Raw genomic sequence first — 12,008 nt, forward strand, 5'->3', positions numbered from 1 at the left:
CCCCCATTTAGAGCACATCACTATGAGATTAAACCACAAACCATTCAAATGCTTCCTAATTATCATGGACTTCCAAGTGAAGAACCTTACAAGCATTTGGATGAGTTTCTTGAAGTGTGTTCCACCGTAAAATACACTGACATGCCGGAAGAGGTTTTAAGACTTAAAATTTTTCCTTTCACCCTAAAAGACAAGGCAAAATATTAGTTCAATAATCTTAGGTCTTTTTCGATAACTTCTTAGGCAGAAATGTAACAAGAGTTCTTGAAAAAGTACTACCCGGTTTCTAAGACCAATGCCATGAGGACTTTCATTCATGAATTTTCTCAAGGGGATGGGGAAATGTTTCATGAGGCATGGGAAAGGTTTAATGATTTGCTTAGGAAATGCCCACATCATGACATACCTAAGTGGCAACTAGTTAATATTTCTTTGAAAGTTTACCGGATAATCACAAGGGTATGGTTGATGTATCTATGGGTGGCTCTTATCTTGACAAGCATGAAAATGATGTGTGGCAATTGTATGAAAGTATGAGTGAAAATTCAATACATAGATCCTTATCTTCTAAAAATGGTAGAAACTTGGGTGGAAGGAAGAATATCGGCTTATATCAAGTTGACAATTCCAATGATATAGCCGCCAAGATGAAATCCTTATCTCAAAGATTTGACCAATTCTTGATCAACCAAACTTCGGCGAATCAAATGTCTTCCTCCCCTAATCATGTTCATCATCGTGCATCTAATGAATCTTGTATGATTTGTTCAAGTGTTTTACATTTTACTTCCAATTGTCCCTATAGACATGTGCTAAGTGAAAACTATGAGCAAGTCAATGCTACATTTGTCAACCAAGGGAATAATCCCTATGGCACTCATTACAATCCAAGTTTGAGGAACCATCCAAATTTCTCTTGGAAAAGCCAAGGGGAAGGCTCAAACCCTCCCCAAGGTGGTTTTCAAGGGAAGTATGTTCTATCTCCAATGCAAGGCTAAGGTTTCCAAGGTTTTAGATCATCATCATTTCAATCACATGGCAATTAATTTTTTAATTCTCATTTTCCTAACCAATCATCATATTCTCAAGGAAATTCTAGGAGTCTCGCTTTTGAAGAGAAAATGTTGACCGCTCTAGGCACTCTAAAGGCGAATACTTAATTGCTTCATTCCCATTCTCAATCCATTGCTAAGCTACAAATCCAAGTCGGGCAAATAACTAGTACCTTAAATGCTAGAGAGAAAGGGAAGATGTCGTTGAATGCACCACCAAAGCAACAATGTGTTGTAAAGACTCATTCATCATCGGAAGGCCACACAATCGAACATGTCAATGCGGTGACAACTTTGAGAAGTGGAAAGATTGTGGACAACCAAGTGAGTATGTCCAATGAAGTGTGATACCCCTCGGATCCGAGACACGAGTTGATCAGGCCCAGGCCCAAACTAGAGGGAATATCAAACAATTAATATTTAAAACGAACACAGAATACAAGTTGAAATAATATGAAGTAAATAAAAATAGCTGGAAAGAATTCTAATTTAAAATCCTCAAAATAGTCTTGCTCAAATCCATTAATCCAAAACCTCCATTTATTTAACAACTCGAGAATCCATCTAGTGGACCCCTAATAAAAATCCCAACTGTAAAATAAAACAACTGTAATCAAAATCCAAAGCTATTATAATAGTAGTCCTACGTAGTTGGTGGAATAGAAGTCTATATCTGCTCTGCACAACCAAGCTCTAACCCTGGAACTGACGAGTACCTGAAAAATAAAAGAGTGGGTTAAGTCCACATGCAAGTCATATTCTACTACGATCCAAACATAAACCCGATACGCAGATACATCTTAGATAAACTGAACAATATCTAGAGTAGTCCATATATGTATAAGTACACACTATAGGACGCTCACTAGCCTAATAGGTCTGTCTCAGCCTGAGTAGAGATACCATGTAAATCGCACATAATGTGGTCATATGTACCTAGACCTACCAGGGAACAACACCTCTGTCCAGTTATCCATCCTCGGTGATATACGCACCCTAACCATGGTCTTGAGACTCAAGCTCATACCATGGCACTATAATGATATGTATATAAAGTCCATATACTCCTAATACAAAATATCATCCATCTGTTGTAGTGGTCTGATATAAGTATAACAATTCATCCAGAAATCAGAAAGGTTATTCAATTCTTTATTGATATGACACAAATATGAGTAGGACTGAACCTTTATGGTAAATCCACACCTCAATCCTGAATAGGTAGGTTATAGTATTTGAACTAATCCATACCTAGTATGCCACCATCCCATACCGGTGCATACCATCCTCCATCTAGTATAGTTAACAAATCAATAATAAATACTCATCAACCTTACTCCAAAATAAGAATAAACACAGTATATTATATGTATGACCAGTTTATGCATCCAATTTAAGATTTAGAAATCTTGTTCCAGTCCTTTAAATTAATGAAGTAAGACTACGCATTTAACTCCTCCAAACAGTCCATAGATTTATGTAGTTATATAAATTACCACATCAAGTACTCCAACTTAAGCATAAATATTTTAAGAAATCAACTATGCTCAATACAGTGTTACAACACGATTAACAGTATTAAATCATGTAAATACAAATTGCTAAAAATTTAAGTAGGCAATTTAAACTAACTGTCCAACCTTCCACATGCAAGCTTCCTGTTTAATCCTATATTGTTTCATGTTTCAACATAATTATATTAACATGTTTCCCAATATTTCTACATGCTTATAACAATTATGTAAACCATGAACTGCAATCTAAACAATTTAAAATTAATCCAAACTGCCCAACAGAACCCCAAACCATCGAAAAATCATAAAACTAGAGGAACAGCCGCCTCCAAAACAAGGGAGCCGGCTCTCCCCTTGGTGGAGCCGGCTCCACCCATGTGGGAGCTGGCTCTCTCATCCCTAGAGCTGGCTCCCCCCTTTGGCGAGCCGTCTCTTTTCCGTTGAGATCCGTAACGCCTTTCCGGTTGTCTTCTTCGCCTCCGGTGACATGCAAGATCCTCTGTACAGTTTTTATTTAACTACCTAGGGTTCCATTGATGTCCAGAATTAATGATAAACATGCCTCCAATCCCAAATACACAAAGGTTATGCAAGATTAAAACCAACCCAAGTAGATTTGCAAGCATGAATAACTTTCAATCACAAAACAGTTTTGAATACAATGATTTAAACTTAATTTAGACATGCTTGTATGAATAAAATAAATTCAATTTTAAGTCCTGGAGACCACCTAAGCATGCATAGAACACAGGCTTAAGGGGAAGAGTAGAATAGAGACTTGCCTTTGAGACTTTGGATTAAAATCTATAACTATCGTCTCTATCAACTCCGGTAACGTCAGTTGTGTTAAATGACCTTTGCTGCTCCTAGTTCAGTCCAGTAGCACACACCAAACTTCCCTCCTTGATTCGGTCTTAGCTTAAACCCAAAACCCCAACCTTCCTCTCTTTATCTCCCTCTGTAATTCTCTGTATCTCATGGTTTCTCTGTTTTACAGAATTTGGCTTATATTTCTAAAACCCTAAACCCCCATATTGCTTATATTTATAGGTGTATAACAATAACCCTAGTCCATGAATAATTAGAGACTAAACCTTAATTCCAATCCTAGTCGGCCTATGAAACGATCGAAATTGCAACATACGGCGACTTACTATACAAACCTTAAGTCGGCTATATTAAATCGTAAAACCCTAACTGAAGTTACGTAAAACAATCTAGCAACTAAATAGTTTAAATAATTAGCAGTTAAATAATTACCACAGTTAATTACAAATAAAAATAATAATACAATTAACACACAATAATAAATCAACGTAAATAAGTCAAATAATACACATAAAATAATCAAATCAATTTTAATTGAAAAATCAATTAATAAACACAAATAAATAATTAAACAACCAAAATTAGCAATTAAACAAATAAAAAGACAGCAAAATAACAATTAAAAATGCCGAGACTATCCTTTTTAAATTAGGGGTATTACATGAAGAAAGTGAACCGGTGCAACCAAAAGTTGACACCCATCCCGTTTTACATCCTATTCCTCCTTCATTGCATGTGCATGACCCTTTGTTGAAAAAGTAATGGAAAATGATTTGAACAAAGTTTTGAAAGATGATTTGAAAATTTTTTGTGACAGTTTGAAAAATTCTTGTGTTGAAGATTCTTCAAAGAAAGATTTTGAAAAAACTTTTGAGCCTAAAGTTCTATTTTCGGATGCCTTGAAAGGGTCCATTTCTTTTGAAAAATAAAAGACCAAGACCAATGAAATCATTGAAATGTTTAGACAAGTAAAGACTAATCTTCCACTTTTGGATGCAATCAAGCAAATTCTGGCTTATGCTAAGTTCTTGAAAGATCTTTGCACCCAAAAAAGGAAGAACAAAAGCCAAGCACCAAAGAAAGTGGTCTTGACCAAGCAAGTGAGCTCCATTTTGCAACACAACACTCTCCCAAAGTTTAAGGATCCCGGTTCACCTATTACCTTTTGCATAATCGGTGACCATGTCATTAATCGGGCTCTTCTAGACTTAGGAGCAATCATTAACCTTCTTCCCTAATCGGTATATGTCAAATTGGGCTTAGGAGACTTGAAACTGACGTCGGTAGTTTTGCAACTTGCCGACCGATCCATCAAAAAGCCCCAGGGTATCATAGAGGATGTTTTGATTAAGATTGATAAGTTATTCTTCCCCGTTGATTTTGTTGTCATAGACACGGAACTGGTTCCAAACCCCAATAGCCAAATTCCCATTATCCTTGGCCATCATTTCTTGGCAACCGCAAATGCCAACATAAATTGTAGGACGGGGATAATGAAAATCTCATTTGGGCATATAAAAGTGAAATTGAACATCTTTAATCCGACCCCGAATTCCATAGACAAGCATGAAGAAGTATGTGTTGTTGAAAAATGCATTGACAATGATTGTGATAAAGTTGAGTCCTTACTTAGAAGTGGAATTTCTAAAAGTCTATCTTTAAACTTGAATTCAAAGAAAATTGTTTCAAAACCTTGTGTTGAAAGGGCATGGAAGCCCAAGAATTGCCTTGATGAAAGACCGTCAATTCCTTTTGATCCAAATCCAACAAGTTACTTAAAGAACTATTTGTTGGATAGGGTTCAAAGTGTTTTTCACCTCGCCAAGGAAGGGATGTATAACAAGATATTTGATCCAGGCTAAAAGAGTCCAATGTCTTGCTAGAGACGTTAAAGATTAGCAATGCTTCGTAGGGTTTAGAACCCTATTCCTTCTTTATTTCTATTTTATCTTTCGTTTCTTGCGACGTCTAGATATATTCTGGGTTCATAAACATTGTTGGGGATTTTGGTTGAAAATATCTGCACTTTCAGTTCTGAAATAGGCATCTTGTGCCTGTTTGATCTATCTCAAAAGAGGTTCAATCGATCGAACTTCATTCATGCATCAAATCTGCATATTTCACCTCTCTGTCCCATTGTGAGAAATGTTTTGTGATCGATCTGAAATTCCAAGATCGATCCAAATTCTTCTTGGATCGATCTTCAGTTCCAACACTTAGAAAATTTTTGAACCCTGCATAAAACAGCTTTCTGTCTGACCATTCGAACTTGTCTGTAGGTTTTTACCTATTCAATCGATCGAAGCATCTTCCAGATCGATCTTGGATTGATCGATCTGTGTTCCTTTGTTGACTTTGACTTTGACTTTGACTTTGACTGTATTTTGATTTTGATTTTATTTTATTTTATTTTCAAAAAAAAAACCTCAAAAAGATGTATTTTAATCTTTAATTTAATTTTATTTTTATTTTTCTAAAAATCTAAAATAAATGAATAAATATTATGCACACAAATCTACACCATCCATACAAAGATCAATTGAACTTAGTCCTGATCGATCTGATAGAGATTGATCTCACTCAAGTCATGATCGATCGAATTTCACAGATTTACATATGCACACTTCACACACCATCCATAGTGTTCATGCTAGTTTCTTGATACCCAATGCCTGTGTTTTCCACATTGGATGCATTCCACACTCATACTATTGAGCATACTTCACTTAGTCACTGTTTACTTGGCTGCATGATCACTTGCGTAGATTCATGATTATTACTCTGAGTTGTTTATCTTATTTGACATACATGTTTCTATATATGTGCTTCAAATCTCTATTATTTGTTGTTGACTTTGCAAGTGTTTCGTTCTTTTGTAGGCTATGGCACGGGTTAAGACAGTTGCCCGTCGACAATATGGGCGGAGAGTGAGACCCCGTTTAAATGAGGAGGCGGGACCTTCACATGTTCCAGATCCATCTCCAGAGCATGTTGAGTATGTTGAGTAGGCTGAGCAGCCTGAGCATTTAAGTAGTATGAGGAGCCAGCTCTGGCTCAATCTGACTGCTCTGTCTCTTCTACCTCTACCTCTTCCTCGTCTTATTTTGATGAGGCTAAGCATACATCTTCTCCGTCTCCACCACCGGCAGAGCCAGGCTAGATTAAAAATCGGCCTCTCTCGAGATACTCACGCTTTTCAGTAGCGCATGAGTCAGTTTTTGATATTAATTTCTTCTCCCGGTCAGTCTTGACTCGGGCAGCTTTTGAAGACATTGAGCGGCGCGGCATTTCAGCCATTCTGGCACCAGTTACTTATCCTGTCTTCTTGTGGCTAGTTCAGATATTCTTCCAGAACCTCAGGCATGCCTTGGGTAATCTATCAGAGTTGCAGACTACCATCGATGGCTACCCCATCTGGATTACAGTTGATACATTAGCCAGATCTTCTTGGTGCCCGCATGTCTGCCCTCCTGAGCTTTATTATCCTATTTTGTAGAGGTCTTCTGACGTAGACATAGCCGTTGCATTGACAGGCCACTATGCAGCTAGCAAGACATTCACCACTCGGACTTATCTGCCTGACGACCTATGGTTTTTCGATTCGGTCTTATACTGAAATGTGTTTATGGTAGGGCATAAGATCCAGAGGCATTCTGATTTTCTAGCCGCCCTCTATGCTTTTTACACGGGGCACTGGGTATTTATCCCGGCACTCTACTAGAGTGTCATGATAAAGCTCTACACAGACTACATTAGCAAAGCGAAACCCAAATGGGCTAAGTACCTTCCATTCGCTCATCTTATTACTCAGATCCTGCGGGACTAGCGCTGCCCTTTCCATCCATAGGAGTGTCATGAGACAGAGGCCTGCAGCTTTCTCAAGAAGAACTGGAATAAAAGCTACAATGCTCTTATCAAGAGCCTAGAGTAGGATGCTGTTTTGGTAGCTGAAGAGGCAGAGCTTGCAGAGATGGAGGTAGCAGCAGCAGCAGCAGCACTAGTAGAGCATGATCCAGCAGACCCACCGACGACTGCGGACATGCATATGGATATTGATCTGGAGCAAGAGCCAGCACAAGAGTCACCACATCACTCTCAGGTAGGGTCGCCATTACATTTCCTGGAGCTTAGTCAGGATGACCATCATTCTCCTAACCCTGTCATGCCTGACGCTCCAGTTCCGACACCCGGCCTAGGAGAGCGTATACAGACCTTGGAGGACGCCGTTGTCTCTCTTTGATCCGATGTGGCCTCCCTCAGTACTGATGTGGCATCTCTCCGCTCAGATGTCATGGTTACACTGCGAGATATATCCAGAGATATCCGGGGATCACGCCCTGCTCTCCCAACCTCCTCTGCCTGATCTCTCTATCTCTTTACTCTTATCATTTTTATATATCTGTGATATTTGACTATTCTATTTATACTATTATGATATTTTTGCGGCCAGTCTGTTGGTCCAAACACTGTGATGTACATTATTTTTCTTTCTCTACATGTTATTTTTTGGATGTTATACCTTTATATTAAGATATTTGTCTATGATTAACTCCAATTTATCAAGTGCATCCCAGTAACTTCAGTGAGAGAGAGTGCTGCCCAAAATTTTTTCAAGACCACCCTTATTCCTCTCTCCTTAGTTCATTTATTATCCCATTTACACTTGCATGTCCACTGTGCACTATTATTATCCTTTTGTTATTCAATGAGTTTTATCCAAGTGCCATCTTTTCAGGACCACAGTTAATCTCGAGTTTAGGGGGGTTATACTACCCACTTTGGATACTTGTGTCCCAGCCATTCTTTGCCATAGTTGCACTGGTATACTCTTTCCTTTGCTCTCTTTGCACATTGAGAACATTGTACCATTTAAGTTTGGGGGTAATGGTGTTAATTGCAGTGTTTGCTTTCAATTCAAAATTTTAAGCATGACTTGTGTATTTGAGGGATTTTCTATAATTGGTCCATAACTAGCTATGATTTTGATCTTTTGAGGACTATATTGCTTAGAATTTAAAAATTGCTTGACTTGAGAGTTCAATACTCCTTATATGCCTTGTGGATGCCATTTTGAGTAAATTTTTCGAAAGATTAATATCTTGCTTGCACTTGTGGTCCACATCATCCTGATTTTTTGATTACTTTGAGATTCACTCTAGGATTCTACACTAGCACAAGCGCATACTAGTATTCATTTGTGGGGTACATGCTTTGTTAATTATTGAATTGGTTAGATCCTAATTGGGCTAGTAGTGCATTGAAAGCTTTCATTTTGATAAAGGTGGATAACAAACCCTTTTCATTGAGTAGCCGGGATTCTATCCTCATCAAGCATTGAATTTCTCGCGCCGAAAGATGGAGGGCCCAAACTCTAGGTTAATAATTGAATGCCATTTAAAAAAAAAAAAAAAAGTGAGAAATTCTCCCAAAAGGTGAGAAGTGGGAAATGATTAGATGGAGATTGTTTTGATTTGTAGCCTAGTTGATTTGAGCTTGTAAGTCCTTATGGGTGTTTTAACACCTAGTACCCTAAAGCCGTCTGGTTTGGGAGTCATTGACCTAACGCTTGACCTCATGGATCGCTAGAAAACTTAATAAATCAACACATTGCACTATACTTTCATCTTTGATCCTTAGGTTAATATATATATATATCGAGTGAAAAGAATAAGCGCACCTAGATCAATAAAGCTTTAATAAAAAGTCAACTCTTTGTTTTGATGATCGGAACTAGATTTGTATGCTAGTTTGAGGGTAAGGATGTGATCATTTCTTTAGTTGGCTTAGATAGCAACATATTTGATGCCGGTCCAATTAAAAAGGATTCTAGAGTTGCTTTGATTTGCATGATCATTTTCTTGATGTGTGGAGGACCATACTTACTTGCTTAATGTTGAGATTTTGGGAGATTGCTTGGAAATGGTTGAAAAATTATATACTTGAGGTAGTTTTCTCCCAATGCTTGTTTGGAATATTGGTGCCTCTTTTGTGAGAATGAGCTTAATGTTTGTAGATATCATTTCTGGAAACCTTTACGAGACTTCACTCATCCACTAGGGGTAACCTAGGGGTTCAAAAGGCTTGTTGCATGCGCTAAATGCAATCGTGTTCCCAACGAAAGTGGTGTTATCCATTTATTGCTTTCTAGATTCGTAGTTGTATAGTTGTTCATTTCATTCCTTTACTTCGTAGTTCATTGCTAGGGACTAGCAATATTTAAGTTTGGGGGTGTGATGAGCGCTGAAAAGGGCGCATTAAAACCCCTTAAGCTTAAGTATTCTAGGACCTTTATCTATCTTATTTTCCCATCTTAGACTAATTTCATGTTATTGCCTTTTTCAGGTGCTTATCCCAAAAATAAGCTAATTCAGCCAAATAAGAGCATTAAAGAAGCTAACTCAAGCTGGATGGAAGAAATGAGCAAAGTGGAAGCAGAATGTGGAAAACAGCAAGTTCGATCGATCTCAACATTCCTTCGATCGATCAGAGCAAAATCGATCTAGACATTTGAAGATGGATCCAAGCCCTTGTTCTTATCCAAAAGATTCCATCATCTTCGATCGATCCAACATTCCTTCGATCGATCGAAATTGCTTGATCTTATCCTCACCTACCACCCCACCTACCACTTTTGTCTCTTTCCCAAAATATCTTAGAGATTTGTCTTTATTCAAAAAGGCACCACCAAGGATGATCGATCTCTGTAGCATTCGATGGATCTCACCTAAGTTTGATCGATCTCACCACAGTTCGATCGATTGAACCTCCTCAAGTGCGAAAAAAAATAAGTTTCAGCTCATTAAACGTTGTCTCATGGTGCAATTATTGGAGGAGCCCTTGTGCACGAGTCCAAACCATTGGGTGTGACACTTGAGCTACCTATATAAAGATTTAAGCTACTTTTTACACATATACTTAGAAACATTCTTAGAGAGGAAGAAAAGAGAGAAGGAGAGGCTAGAGATACATTCTTAGGAGTTCTTCCATTCTTCTAGTGTTACCATCAAGAAGGAGGTCATTCCTACCATGGAGATAGCCCTTAAGAGTTGGATGACTACTTCAATGAGTGGCTAAACATCTTCTTGGGGCTAGAGTTAGCCCTAAGCATGCCTTCTAGACTCTAATGCTTTGTATTTTGAGGGGATTTATGTTGTAATCTTATCTTGACACCTATTTTATATATGAATCTTGTTTATTCAATGATTTGTGTGGTTTAACACTTCCAATTGATCATTTCATTCTATTCATATGTCTATGTCTGTTAGAATAGATGTTCATGTGTTTATCTCTAGTTTTTGTGTTATTGATGCATATCTATGTGTATTGATGCTATGGATCTAGAGATTGTCAAGGCATAATACTTAATAGAATACTATTGTGTTTATTTGATGGTTCATACTCATGTCTTGTTGGATTGTGCCTCTCCCTCTGTTTATTTAGTTTAATTTCCAAGCCCTTAGCTTAGTTGTTGTATAGTTACCTTAGTTGTTAGATAGAAGGATAATCCATACTTGTTGTTTGATGTTCCATGCTTATAAATACAAGTAGTATTATTTTCTAACCATGTGATGTGCTTGGATTGTGAGCTTAAAGGAAGGATTAATGGCTTAGTTTGATGTATTGTGCTATTTACTATGTTGCTTAGACAATATATGCTTAATTGGTCATTCATACTTGTTGAAACAATCAATTACACACTCTTAAATTGCAGCACATGTTTCCCCTCATTAATTATACATTGAATGTCTAGAATGGTGATGTTTAGTGGTGACCTGATGAGCACTGAAAAGTGCGCATTTAAACCCGTTAAGCTTAAGCATTCTAATACCTTTATCTATCTTACTTTGCCGCTTTAGACTTATTACGTGTTATTTATATTTTCAGGCACTAATCCCAAAATTAAGCTAACTCAGCCAAATAAGAGCTTAATTGAAGCAATCCTGAGATAAACCAAAGGAGGGAGCAAAGTGGAGAAAGAAAGGAGCAAAAAGGAATCAAGTTGTGCAGCTGAAAAGTTCGATCGATCCAATTTAGAGTTCGATCGATCGAACATCTATGATCGATCACAGTATTTCTCGATAGATCCAACCTTGGCCTTTGCTGAAATTCCAAGTTCGATCGATCCAACATCACCTTCGATCGATCGAACCCTATTTTGTCCTATTCAAATGATTAATCTTATCGACAGCTGTACGCCTACCAACCACTTTTGTCCTTTTTCCCATAAATATCTTCGAAATATCTCAGCCTTGTCCTTATCCGAAGGAGTCAGACCACTTCGATCGATCTAAGATGCAGTTCGATCGATCGAACCCATCTTCGATCGATCCAAGTTAAGGTTCGATCGATCGAACTTCCTCCAGCGAGAAAAAGTTAAAGTCCAGCTCATTTATTCTGTCCTTCATCCAATCATTGGAGAATATGCCTTGCACGACCACAGCTTATCATAGGGTGTATTTGACCTACCTATATAAGGAATATGATACACTTTTTGGAGGAAGTCTCTAGAGTCTCTTGTCACACATTGAAAATCATCTTGGAGGCTATTCTTGGAGAGAAAGAAGGGAGGAAGCTAGAGCAACCATTGGAGGAGATCTTCACCAACAAGGAGCAG

At 37.9% G+C, this 12,008-nt stretch overlaps 1 pseudogene; it reads right to left on the minus strand.

The window, feature by feature from the left end:
* Window positions 1–306: 306 nt before the first annotated feature.
* LOC132287292 (small nucleolar RNA R71) lies at window positions 307–404 on the minus strand (annotated as a pseudogene).
* Between the last annotated feature and the right edge of the window lie 11,604 nt (window positions 405–12,008).

The sequence above is a fragment of the Cornus florida genome, unplaced genomic scaffold (genome assembly GCF_030987335.1).
Source record: "Cornus florida cultivar Cherokee Brave unplaced genomic scaffold, ASM3098733v1 CherokeeBrave_3.0.0_Hap2_Chr11, whole genome shotgun sequence".
NCBI classification, from domain to species: domain Eukaryota; kingdom Viridiplantae; phylum Streptophyta; class Magnoliopsida; order Cornales; family Cornaceae; genus Cornus; species Cornus florida.